The sequence below is a fragment of the Triticum dicoccoides genome, chromosome 6B (assembly GCF_002162155.2).
Source record: "Triticum dicoccoides isolate Atlit2015 ecotype Zavitan chromosome 6B, WEW_v2.0, whole genome shotgun sequence".
Lineage (NCBI taxonomy): Eukaryota > Viridiplantae > Streptophyta > Magnoliopsida > Poales > Poaceae > Triticum > Triticum dicoccoides.
This window is the reverse complement of record NC_041391.1, coordinates 458,951,765-458,965,363: the sequence shown is the minus strand read 5'-3', so window position 1 is coordinate 458,965,363 and position 13,599 is coordinate 458,951,765.

Below are 13,599 nucleotides of genomic sequence, written 5' to 3'. Positions count from 1 at the left end.
CTTCAGCGAATTTAAGATATCGCCGAAGGGTGAGTGCTGAAAGATGTCCACAGCGGTGAATTTCATGATCGGCGCCCAATCGGATTCGACTGGCGGGGGCGCAAGAGGTTCGGAGTCCGGCAGAGAGTCCGGCACCTCGGAGTCATGAGCTTTATGCGGGACAAGGTAAGTGTTTGGCTCCATCGCCATAGAAGTCGTAGCTCCCGAGGCGGTGTCCAGCCATCCGTCCTTGATCTGAGCGATCGGCTCCGGACTATGGGTCGGAGCGGATTCGTGTGCGGCCTCCAAGGTGCCGTCCGGCGGCAGAGTTAGGTCGTGCCCATTGTGACAGCGCGGCATGCTCGGCTGTGGCTCAGGTCCATCGAAGATCAAGTCCCCGCGGATATCGGCCGTGAAGTTTAGGCTTCCAAACCTGACCTGACGGCCAGGGGCGTAGCTTTCGATCTGCTCCAGATGGCCAAGTGAGTTGGCCCGCAGTGCGAAGCCGCAGAATACGAAGATCTGCCCGGGGAGAAAAGTCTCACCCAGGACTGCTTCGTTGTCGATTGAAGAGGCCATCAAGCCTATCGGTGACGACACAGAGGAACTCTCAATGAAAGCACCAACGTCGGTGTCAAAACCGGCGGATCTCGGGTAGGGGGTCCCGAACTGTGCGTCTAGGCGGATGGTAATAGGAGACGAGGGACACGATGTTTTACCCAGGTTCGGGCCCTCTTGATGGAGGTAAAACCCTACGTCCTGCTTGATTGATATTGATATTGTGGATGTTTACAAGAGTGGATCTACCACGAGATCAAGGAGGCTAAACCCTAGAAGCTAGCCTATGGTATGATTGTTGTTGTTGTTGTCCTACGGACTAGAGGCATCCGGTTTATATAGACACTGGAGAGGGCTAGGGTTACATAGAGTCGGTTACAATGGTAGGAGATCTACATACCCGTATCGCCAAGCTTGCCTTCCACGCCAAGGAAAGTCCCATCCGGACACGGGGCGAAGTCTTCAATCTTGTATCTTCATAGTCTTGGAGTCCGGTTGATGATGATAGTCCGGCCGATGATAGTTCGGCTGATGATGGTAGTCCGGCTATCCGGACACCCCCTAATCCAGGACTCCCTCAAAGTGCCTTATTATTAACGAAACTACTGAACTAGCCTAGTGGCCAAGTGACACTACCCGACAGCTGTTCCTCCCGGGTTCGATTCCACCTGTGCAGGGAAAATATCTCCAAATTTTTGGCCTCTGCCTTTATTGACATGTGGGTCCCCATTGTCATCTACGCACACCACGTCCAACACTTGCCAAAACTTCGTCCCTCGTTTTCTCGGTGTTTCGCACACTCGACATTGTGTGGGCATTTTGAAAATAGCATATCTTTTTGACTGTGCATCATATGAAGATGTGCTATGCATGAATGTTGATCAGCGTGATGTTAACTGGCTAGTAGTTCCATTTTTGACCATGAATAAAACTTCCAACATGATGTTAACCCTGTTTGAAAAGGCCATGTTAATATAAATGCTATGCCTCTGAAAGTTGCAGTTTCTTATCTGAAACTGAACTTGCAATTTCTTATCTGAAACTGAAACTTGCAGTTTCTTCTCTGAGAATCACATTGTCTACACTTTTACACTCCTATGAAACTACATTTTTTTAAGTGGTAAAAATAGATCTCTAGAATTCATAAAATACTTCATATGCTCAATACTGCAAATCTAAAATTCAAAAGACATTCATATCTGAAAGTACTCTCAAAATACACAACACAAAACACAATTCACAATCTGAAAATACTGACAACCCTAAGCTCCTCCTGACAATTCACAACCTGCCCGACTATTGGGCTGGGGGGGGGGGGCAATCCCCTCCTATTCCTCGACGGTAGACAGCCGCCCCGTGAGACGATGTGAACGGCGAGGGAGAGGATGGCGGGGAAGCGTCGTCGGGCCAACTGCTTTTCTCCTCTTGTAGTTGGGTTCGGTCGATGAAGACTCCACCAGCTCGCTCTGGTAGGACACCCTCACAAACGACACCCTGTAGATGCTCGATCCTTCAATCTCTGGTGGATGCTCCATCTGGGATCGATACTCCCAACACCGCTCCCTCACGATCGGATTCGGTGAATCTGTTTGCTCCATGGCCCAGAGGAGCAGCTCTATGTACTCCCGCACGACTCCCTCCAGGAGTATCGCCGCCTTTTCGCTCTGTTGCAGATATTTGGCCATGGATGTCGCCGTCGCCGCTAGTTGGTCCTTGTTGTCAAACCAAGACTGTATCTCCAACATCCTAGCTAGCTTCACAGGGTCGCCGTCTGCGATCCTCATGTATCGGTTGTACTCCTCCATCGATCTACTTCTCCACAGCACCTTCACTCGCCGGCGGTGGTTTTTGAATGGAAGAGGAGAGGAGCAGCGCTGGTTTTGGATTAGATCAGGAGAGGAGCAACGCTGGTTTTGGACTGGAACAGGAGAGGAGGGGCGGTGGTTTTGAAATGGAAGAAGAGAGGAGCGACGCTGGATTTAGATTGGTACAGGAGAGGAGTGGCTGTGGTTTAAGAGGAGAAGAACGGAAGAGCAGTGCTGATCTTGGAAGTATTTTTTGTTTTGCATATTTTGCGTCAAAGTTTTACCACGTACTGTATTTGACAAGCAAAATGTGAATGCATGTCACCAAAATTGTATCGTTTGGTTCGTATCTGAATGTACATTCAAATTATATTATTTTTGCAATGTATAACATATATTTTATGTGAGAAAATCATGGTCAATTATGACCCAGAATAAAAGGGAGGCTAGTTAATGTGGGGTCGCTTTCTTAATTGAAGGGTAAATTGATTTTGATTTTGATCCAGTCACAGCGCACCGGCCCTCTCGTCCAATCCTAAATCGCTGCCGCACGCTCCTCTCCCTCTTCTCCATTGCAAAACCACCCCTCTCCATCATCTCCATTCCAAAACCACAGTCTCGCCTCTCCCTCTTCTGATCTCCTCCATTGCAAAACCACCTCCTCTCCTCTCCATCATATCCATTCCAAAACCACCGTATCGCCTCTCCCTCTTCTCTATTGCAAGACCACCATCTCTCCTCCCATCTTCCAAAGCTAGCACCGGACCACTCAGAAGGACATCTATGGAGAGCATGCAGCAACGAATCAGGCAGATCGCCGGCGGCGACCAGGCAAAGTTAGCCAGGTTGAAGGAGATCCTTACTTGGTTTGACAATGAGTGGGAGATTTCAAGGACGGTGAGGGCCATATGGGAATGTATGCGAAAGAGCGAGCCGGCGGTGATGAGGGCGGTGATGTACATGTACTCCTCAGCGAAAGTCACACTGCAGTCCTCCAAGTTCATCGAGTATCTCCTTTGGGCGATGGAGCAGACAGATTCGCCCGAGGCGACAGTCAGGCGGAGGTGGTGGGCGTACAGGTCGAAGGTCAAGCACCCAGAGGATAACGAATCGATCGAGTATGGTGTGCCGTTCATGAGGGTGCAGAGCCAGCCGGAGCCACAGGAGTATTCGTTCTCCCACCACAAGAGGAGGCCGGATGGCACGACATCGCTTCCCCGCCGTTCTCCACGGTTCCCTCGACGCTCGCCTCATTTCAACGGCGGCGGTAGGGTTTAAGGTAAGCTTCGCACTAACCTAATCTTCCACCTGCTCATGCTTACAATCAGTGTGACAGCTAATGAAAATCATGCTTACAATCAGTCTCCGAGTACTATGCCAATCACCCTAAAATAGCTCTGGACCTTTGGGTCAAAGTTGTGACATAGTGTACAAATAAAGAAAAATAGATGGGTGCTTCTTTCAGAAAAGAGTACTCCCTAGAAAACTGCCAATATAAGCTACTAGTATTTGGTTAGAGGATTTGTTGCCGAGAAAGATCCGTCCACAGAGAGCGCCACACATCCCACTGGTGGTGGTGGATGCCAATGCGTGCATGGAGGACGGTTGGTGTCGATAATTTTTACTTGGCACACCTCGCACTCTGCATATATGCCGGTTCCATATGTACATTTATGCAGTTCCACCAAAATGCAGCTGAATAACCCTGTTTGCACAGATAATGAAAAAGCGTGATTACATTATAGTGGCACTAGTTGATGAAACACACAAAATAAATAGAAGAAAATATTGCGATAGTATCATAGTATGCCATGCTGCGAGGGCGAGATGGGCCCTGCGACGCCTCATATGGTACGTCTCATACTGGAAATCATTCCAAGTCTCCCAGACACACCTTTTGCTAGTGATGAACATCAGTGTACAATGGTAGTACAACGAGGCACCTTGAGACATTCAAATCTCTATTTTTGTACAGATCAACTAAAATTAAACACCCCAGTTTGCAGAAACGCTTAAACATTAACAAGGGGACTAGTTGATGAAACATACATTAACAAAGAGAAGCATTTTCTTTATCTACATTGGAAATGAAATGATAGAGAGGACACTCGCTCTATTTTAACTGTATTATTACTTTATTTTATCAGTGACACTAGGGTCGAGCAGGTGGCAAACGAGGTGTACCGTGCGTCACAAGGATGGAGGCTGGGGGTGCTTAGACTGGGATGCTGAAGCTGGCTCTTTCAGTCACCAACATGGATGATTCAATTCATGGGACCTTTTGGTGCAGTTCACCTAAAATGAAGCAATGTCCCGTGAGCTAGCAGCTTCTTCTTCATTTTTTTTAAGAAAAGGGCTCCAACCCCGGTTCCATTTCCATCAGAAAACGAAACCCGCAGAGCTTCTTCTTCATTAGTTGCAATAAAATTGAGCAACATCAAGGTTGGTTGTGAAGCTCCTGGAATGTTCAACTATAATTTGGATATCATTTGTGCAGTTCAACTAAGATCGAGCGTGAAATGTATATCTCTGTTTGCACAAAAAAGGTGGAAAGGAGGGTGACTAACAAGTGATGAAACATGCATCAAATGAAAAGAAGCATGTTCCTTATCTGAATGGCAATCCTTCAAGGACAGTAGCAATTTCTAAAGCAGTGGCATTGCTAGATATTAGTGTGGGCATTAGGATTAACTATGACAACCGTTAAATACGACATTACTCTGGGCACGGGAGAGTAGGCGGACCAGGACAGTTGCATTTCTAACAAAAAGAACCAACTTATTTTAATGGGAAATTTAGCAGGACATGTAAAAAAGTGTCATTGATTCATATTACTGGAGGCATTACATTGAAAACAACATTGGTTTAACATGTCCTTACTTTTAACAGTGCGACTGCTACACTTTACCAGTGGCATTACATAAGAGTGGCCCGGGGCAACAAACATCAGAATAGGATATCTGGGTTGGTCCCATTTTTGTTCGGTATAGCCACCTTATACTGTGTGAGGCTAGCAAATCTAGTGCTGGACTTACTCTGTTGACTTGTCCCCCAGTCCCCACTTTCTTTCCTTTTTTAACCAATAGATCGGGTTTATATTGAGTTTGTACTGTGTTTCCCTTTATTTCCCTATTAGACCTAGAGATCAGTTGGATAGCCAGTCTCTGCTACTTTTTGCCCCCATTATTTCCTCTTTCGACCAAGTCCTAGATTCAGGTAACAAATCTTCCCCCACCCACCCCCTTTCTTCCTTGTTTGAACCAAGTAGTACTAGATTCGAGTGCATGAACTAGTTTTACCTCTTAACCGTAAAAAAATAGGTGGTTTTCGAACAGCTGATCGATCCTATCTACGAGGGGCCCTGAGAAATAGTAAAAGCTACAAATGCAGCGACGTCAGGAGCTCGGGAAGTAGAGCAAGGCGGTTTCAAAGGAAGTTATACCTAATGGTCACCGGGATGTCGCTAGGTGGGCGGCGGGAGGCCGGATCTGCCCACACTACGGCAGCGAGGAAGAAGGGGTCGGAGGCCCTCCCTCACCAGTGGTGCTTGGGAGAGAACAGCAAGGCAGGCTGATCGGGACGCGCCAGCAGTGGGTAAGAGCTGTCGACGAGGACGACCACGTGAATGTTGCACCTTCTCACCTTCCCTGGTGGAGAGGATCTAGCTAGATCTATGACCGGCGGTGAGCAGAGAGAGAGAGAGAGAGAGAGAGAGAGAGAGAGAGAGAGAGAGAGAGAGAGAGAGAGAGAGAGAGTGGCCACCGCTGTCGTGTTTAGATCTAGAGAGGACGAGACAGTGTGAAGAGAGCAACACCACCAAGCAAGCACGGAAGCTCCTGCCTATATAGTGGAGTACTAGTTTTCTTTTGTCTACCGGAGCCGGCTTGACCTCGTCAATGACTGTCGAGAAGTCTTCATGCACATGGCTCGGAGGCGCAGTTGTCGTCATTTTGATCTGAAGCACCGGATTATAACATATAACACGAAAAAATGCCACATGACAAGAAATCATAACCTCACTGCCCAAAGGAGACAACATGAATCCCGACGGACAAACTAGACGAGGAACAAAGCTCAAATTAAAGATAAACTCATAGAAAAGGGGTCCGTCAATAGATGTCCTAATTAACATAGCCGGCTTGACCTAGTTGGCAGCCGACTAGTCTTCGTGCATGTGCCCCCAATGACTATCCCAACTCAGTTGTCGCTGTTTAACCTTCGCAGTGATTCGAAGCACATGACACCTAATTTTGCAAGATGACAAGAAACCTTTTTTTAGATTTCTCACCAGAACTACAACCCTGTACAACACAGCCTGCACGATATGTAGACGATAGCCAATCCAGGCGTGTCTGCTGGAGTCTGGTCACATGCATGGACGAACTGATCTTCTGTGTCTTGCAGGGATCATCCAGGCACCAACGTAGTACAACACTTCTCTAGTACTATCGCTCATGTCCCTCTTCTATTAAGTCTCCTGACTTGCGGGGCCGGGCAGTGTGCCTATTGTCGGTTCTCAAATGCGGTCCCACATGTGTGTGCAAACGCAATACGATGCTCGTTCCATTCGGAGAGCAGCGTGCCAGACCGACCGACCGTCTAGGATGCAACACAAACGCGACGGGCTGATACGTCTCCAACGTATCTATAATTTTTGATTGTTCCATGCTATTATATTACCCGTTTTGGATGTTTATGGGCTTTACTTTACACATTTATATCATTTTTGTGACTAACCTACTAACCGGAGGCCCAGCCCATATTGCTGTTTTCTTGCCTATTTCGGTGTTTCAAAGAAAAGGAATATCAAACGGAGTCCAAACGGAATGAAACCTTCGAAAAAGTTATTTTTGGAATAGAAGCAATCCCGGGGACTTGGAGTGCAAGCCAAGGAAGCGTCGAGGAGGCCACGAGATAGGGGGCGCGCCCACCCCCCTGGGCGCGCCCTCCACCCTCGTGGGCCCCTCGAGGCTCCCCCGACCGACTTATTTCGCCTATATATTCCCATATACCCTAAAAACATCGAACAACACAATAGATCGGGAGTTCCGCCGCCACAAGCCTCTGTAGCCACCAAAAACTCTCAGGAGCCCGTTCCGGCACCCTGCCGGAGGGGGGATCCCTCACTGGTGGCCATCTTCATCATCCTGGCGCTCTCCATGACGAGGAGGGAGTAGTTCACCCTCGGGGCTGAGGGTATGTACCAGTAGCTATGTGTTTGATCTCTCTCTCTCTCTCTCGTGTTCTCTCTATGGCAGGATCTTGATGTATCGCGAGCTTTGCTATTATAGTTGGATCTTATGATGTTTCTCCCCCTCTACTCTCTTGTGATGAATTGAGTTTTCCCCTTTGAAGTTATCTTATCGGATTGAGTCTTTAAGGATTTGAGAACACTTGATGTATGTCTTGCCGTGCTTATCTGTGGTGACAATGGGATATCACGTGATCCACTTGATGTATGTTTTGGTGATCAACTTGCGGGTTCCGCACATGAACCTATGGATAGGGGTTGCCACACGTTTTCGTCTTGACTCTCTGGTAGAAACTTTGGGGCACTCTTTGAAGTACTTTTGTGTTGGTTGAATAGATGAATCTGAGATTGTGTGACGCATATCGTATAATCATGCCCACAGATACTTGAGGTGACAATGGAGTATCTAGGTGACATTAGGGTTTTGGTTTATTTGTGTCTTAAGGTGTTATTCTTGTATGAACTCTATGATAGATTGAACGGAAAGAATAGCTTCATGTTATTTTACTACGGACTCTTGAATAGATAGAACAGAAAGGATAACTTTGAGGTGGTTTTGTACCCTACCATATTCTCTTCGTTTGTTCTCCGCTATTAGTGGCTTTGGAGTGACTCTTTGTTGCATGTTGAGGGATAGTTATATGATCCAGCTATGTTATTATTGTTGAGAGAACTTGCACTAGTGAAAGTATGAACCCTATGCCTTGTTTCCTACCATTGCAATACCATTTACGCTCACTTTTATCATTAGTTACCTTGCTGTTTTTATATTTTCAGATTACAAATACTTATATCTACCATCCATATTGCACTTTTATCACCATCTCTTGGCCGAACTAGTGCACCTATACAATTTACCATTGTATTGGGTGTGTTGGGGACACAAGAGACTCTTTGTTATTTGGTTGCAGGGTTGTTTGAGAGAGACCATATTCATCCTACGCCTCCCACGGATTGATAAACCTTAGGTCATCGACTTGAGGGAAATTTGCTACTGTCCTACAAACCTCTGCACTTGGAGGCCCAACAATGTCTACAAGAAGAAGGTTGCATAGTAGACATCAAGCTCTTTTCTGGCGCCGTTGCCGGGGAGGTGAGTGCTTGAAGGTATATCTTTAGATCTTGTAATCTATTTGTTTCTTGTTTTATCACTAGTTTAGTTTATAAAAGAAAACTACAAAAAAATTTGGATTTGAGTTTGTCTCATACGCTTCATCTTTTTAATATCTTTCGTGAGTACGATGAAAAGGAAAATTGTGCTCAAGTGCTAGAAGAAGAAGTCTATAAAATGCTTGATACTAAATCTTTGAATGATGAGCATGATTGCAATGTTGTTAGTATGAACTTTTTGAATATCCATAGTACTAATGATGATTGCACTAGTTATGATGAAAATATCTCTTATAAGCATGTCGATTTTTGTGAGGTAGATTCGGTTTGCAAGTACATACCAAATAAGGAAAATAGATATTGCAAAAGTCATAAGCATTTAGAAACTAAATGGTTGCAAGAAAGGCTTAATGTTAGTGCTGAAAATTTAAAATATCTCCGCCGTACTTGTGAACTTTGCAATGAGCGTGGTCATTTAAATCTCTGATGCAAATTGTTTCATCATCAAATCGTGTCCAAAAATCATGATGACTTGATTTCCCTTGCACAACATAATGAACTTAGTTTGCTTTTGGGTTATGAAGAATTGAAATGTCCAACTAAGCTTATTCTAGAATTTAACCTTGAGGAATTCCTTGATATTGATCTAGAGGAGATTTATTTGTATTATGCGGTGAATTGCATTGAAAATCCTTATATTGCCAATTACCTAAAGAAAAGAAAGCAAATAGAATATGAAGAGAATAGTAATGAAAGGGAAGAGATTTCCCAATATCCTCCTATTATTTCTTATGATGAATCGGGTAATGAGGAGGAGCTTTCTATTCTACCAATCTCGTCAATAAGGAGCTCAAAGAAGAAGGTTGAACCCACACATAATGTGAAGAAGAAAAAGAAAAGAAGGAGCAACAAAGGTAGAAAGGTATCCCTCCAAAATGATGTTGCTCCTACTACTCATTGTGATGATGATAATTGCTATACTATTGGTGCTATTCGTACTATTAATGATGAGAGTGATTATGCTTATGATATGAAAAGGCCCAAGCTTGGGGAAGCTATGTTTGATGAGAATGAAATATTTGAGAATATATTTGCTGAAATTTATGTTTGTCCCAAGCTTGAGGATGCTATGTTTAATGAATATGATATTTTTAGCATCCCAAGTTTTGATATGCAAAGTTGTTATGATGATAGCATGCCTCTTACCTATTATGATTATATTGATGAAAGTGGGTTTGGAAGTGTGTCAACTTTAGAAAGTAGTGATCCCACTATTTTGGAGGATGTTGAATGTTATTGTGATGAATATGAAAGTGAATTTGGAAGAGTGTCAACTTTATTTAGTGATGATTCCACTATCTTGGAAGAGGTTTCAATCGATTATGATGAGAACAAAGTTGCTACTTATGATGATTATTATGATAAAACTTATGCTATAAAAAGTAGTGATGATTATATTTATAGAACTTGTCATGATTATGATTACCCTTTTTTTGAACATTACTCTTTTAATATGGAAACAATTTATAGTATTCGAGTCTCTTATGATACTCCCACTATTCCGAATGAGAAGAATTTTGCTTATGTGGAGAGTAGTAAATTTTCTATGCAAGTAGATCATGAAAAGAATGCTTTAGGTGCTGGTTGTATTGTTGAATTCATTCATGATTCTGCTGAAAGTTATTATGAGGGAGGAACATATGCTTGTAGGAATTGCAATAATGTCAAATTTCCTCCCTATGTGCTTCAAGTTTTGAACTTATGCTTGTTTTGCCTTCCTATGCTAGATGATTATTGTTCCCATAAGTTGTTTGATCACAAAATCCCTATGCATAGGAAGAGGGATAGACTTAAATGTGCTAGTCATATGCTTCATGATGCTCCCGTTATGTTTCAATTCTTATCTTTTATGTGAGCATCATTGTCATCTTCATGCCTAGCTAGAAAGGCATTCAAGAAAAGTGCTTGTCGGGAGACAACCCAATATTTACCCTTACTGTTTTTATGTGTCTACATGATTATGCTACTGTAGTAATCATGTCTTATAGCTTTTGTTTCAATAAAGTGCCAAGTAAGACCTTTAGGATAGCTTACGGTGATGGTTGTGTTGATCCTGGTGAGAATCAGAAACTTTTGCACCAAGTAAATTAGTTTTGATAATTCACAGAAACGTGATTATGATCTCATACTTTTGATATGGATTTTTAAACAAATTGCTTAGGACTTCCTAATTTGGTAGGATTTTTGGAGTTCCAGAAGTATACGTTTGATACAGATTACTACAGATTGTTCTATTTTTGACAGATTCTGTTGTCTATGTGTTGTTTGCTTATTTTGATGAATCTATGTGTAGTATCGGAGGGTATGAACCATAGATAAGTTTGAATACAGTAGATATTACACCAATATGAATTTAGAATGAGTTAATTACAGTACCTAAGTGGTTGTTTTATTTTCTTATACTAACGAAGCTTACGAGTTTTCTGTTGAGTTTTGTGTTGTCAAGTTTTCAAGTTTTGGGTAAAGATTCGATGGACTATGGAATAAGGAGTGGCATGTAACGGCCCGGTTCCGATGCGCCAGGTGTCCGCCAGTTACTCGCCATCATTGCCATGTCATTTGCTTGCGTGTTGCATTTTATCATGCCATCATGTGCATTTCATTTTGCATACGTGTTCGTCTCATGCATCCGAGCCTTTTCCCCGTTGTCCGTTTTGCAATCCGGCGCTCCTATGTCCTCCGGCGTCCCCCTCTTCTCTCTTTTCGTGAGTGGATGTTAAACGTTCTCGGAATGGCCCGAGGTTTGCCAAGCGGCCTTGGTATATGAAAGTGCGTTATGTCAACTAGAGGGGGTGAATAGGCGATTTTTATGAATTCTTCACTGAGGAATTTGCTGGTGAGGAAATTCCTTAGCGAAGAACTATTAGCAGCGGAATAAGTACTTAGAAGTAAGCATAACAGAATACAAGCATGTTCATCATGATGAAATGAAGACTAGCACAGAGTACATGAAGCGTAATCACAGGATAACTCAAGATGAAGACAAACAGACTGAAGAAATTGAACTGAGGAAATTGAGAAAGTCTTCAGTCAAAGTCTTCAAACACAGATATGAACAAACACTCAACACAGTAATGAGGAAATGAAAGGGTTGAGGAAATAGAACCAGTTAGGTTGGCGAAGACAATGATTTGGTAGACCAGTTCCAACTGCTGTCTCAGTTGTACGTCTGGTTGGAGTGGCTGAGTATTTAAACTCGAGGACACGCAGTCCCGGACACCCAGTCTCTGAGCACGCAGCTCAGGACACCCAGTCCTCACCGTATTCTCCTTGAACTAAGATCACACAGATCCCGTCCAATCACTCGTGGTAAGTCTTCAGGCGACTTCCAAACCTTCACAGACTTGGTCACTCGGCGATCCACAATTCCTCTTGGATGCTCTAGACCTTGACGCCTAACCGTCTGGAAGAAGCACAGTCTTCAAAGGTAACAAGCATCGGATCCACGCAGGATCAATTTCTTCAGTGATGCTCAATCACTTTGGGGTTTGTAGGTGTTTGGGTTTGGGATTTTCCTCACTTGATGATTTTCGCTCAAAGTCCTCGGAGGATGGGTTGCTCTCAAATGACAAGTGTCAAGTTCTCTCGGAGCAGCCAACCAGCTAGTGGTTGTAGGGGGCGGCTATTTATAGCCTAGGGAGCAGCCCGACATGATAAGACATAAATGCCCCTCAATGATATGACCGTTAGGTGGATAAGATATTTTGGGACAGCTGGCGCGCAGCACAGCAACGGTCGAAAATTTGACTCTCAAATTCCTGAGGGCTACCATGTTCCTCACTGTGTAGGTAATTCGCACTGGCGAATTCCTAACTCCTCAGTCAGAACAAATTCATCAGTGACCAGAAGAACTTCGTCTCTGTCACTGAAGAAAGTGACTGAACTGTATGAGATTTCCAAAGGCTTCACTCGAAGGGATTGGTAGGTGTAGGATTTTGAGTTGAGCATCACATGGAAATTTTTCCTTAGTATTTCCTCCACCCCCTTTAACAGTACGGTGTTTCCTATGACTCAAGAAAGAGAAAATGAAACTGCGAAAACAAAAGTCTTCACGCTTCATGTTCCACAAATGAATACCAAGTCTTCAAGGTCACACCAATTTCTTCACTTTCAAAGTCTTCAAAAAGTCTTCAGAATATCAAAGTCTTCAAATGAAGAACTTCATTTTTAGGGGTCGACTTTCTCTGTAAATATCAAACTCCTCATAGACTTATAGACCTGTGTACACTCACAAACGCATTAGTCCCTTAACCTATAAGTCTTCAATACACCAAAATCACTAAGGGGCACTAGATGCACTTACAATCTCCCCCTTTTTGGTGATTGATGACAACATAGGTTAAGTTTTCAACGGGGATAAATATATGAAGTGTATACACTGATATTGAGGAATTTGATTACAAGATATAGAAGAACTCCCCCTGAAGATGTGCATAGTGAGGAATTTGCTTTTGAAGCATTGCACATTTGAAGAGTTGAATCATGGAGATCTCCCCCTATATCTTGTAATTCATACACGCATTTCATATATAATATGAAGAATTTGAAATGCATGATGAAATATGGTGCCTGATGAGATTCAGCATGCGTGCAATGTCAATTAACGAGGAATAAGAAAGCAAAGCATAATGCAACAAAAGTATCAGCGCACCATCGGGTTTAAGATTACAACTCGATCCAAGTAAAAGTTTCAGAAGAATGAGAGTTGTAACTTAAAAAAATGCCCTTAATATAGACCCGCTTGAAGACTAACTCAGATTTCTCCCCCTTTGTCATCAAATGACCAAAAGGATTGAAACTAAGGACTAACGCCCCTGAAGAATTTCAAGTCGATGG